Here is a 739-nt window from a genome sequence, read left to right on the forward strand (position 1 = left end):
ACATACACACACCCATACACAATCACACATACGCACACAATCACACAATCACACACACAATCACACACACACAATATAACACAATCACACACACAATATCACACAATCACACAATCACACAATCACAATCACACACACACAATCACACATACACACACACACACAATCATACACACAATCACACATATACACACACAATCACACAATCACACATACACCACAATCACACAATCACACATACACACAATCACACATACACACACAATCACACATACACACAATCACACATACACACAATCACATAAACACACAATCACACATACACACACAATCACACATACACACAATCACACATACACACACAATCACACATACACACAAAATCACACACGCACGCACACAATCACACAAACACACAAAATCACACAATCACACATACACACACAATCACACATACACACACAATCACACATACACACACAATCACACATACACACACAATCACACATACACACACAATCACACATACACACAATCACACATACACACACAATCACACATACACACACAATCACACACACGCACGCACACAATCACACGATCACACACAATCACACATACACACAAAATCACACACACGCACGCACACAATCACACAAACACACACAATCACACAATCACACAAACACACACAATCACACAAACACACACACAACGCACAGAGCTGTCTGACTGGGGC

The sequence above is a fragment of the Coregonus lavaretus genome (genome assembly GCF_964263955.1).
Source record: "Coregonus lavaretus genome assembly, chromosome: 15".
Classification (NCBI taxonomy): domain Eukaryota; kingdom Metazoa; phylum Chordata; class Actinopteri; order Salmoniformes; family Salmonidae; genus Coregonus; species Coregonus lavaretus.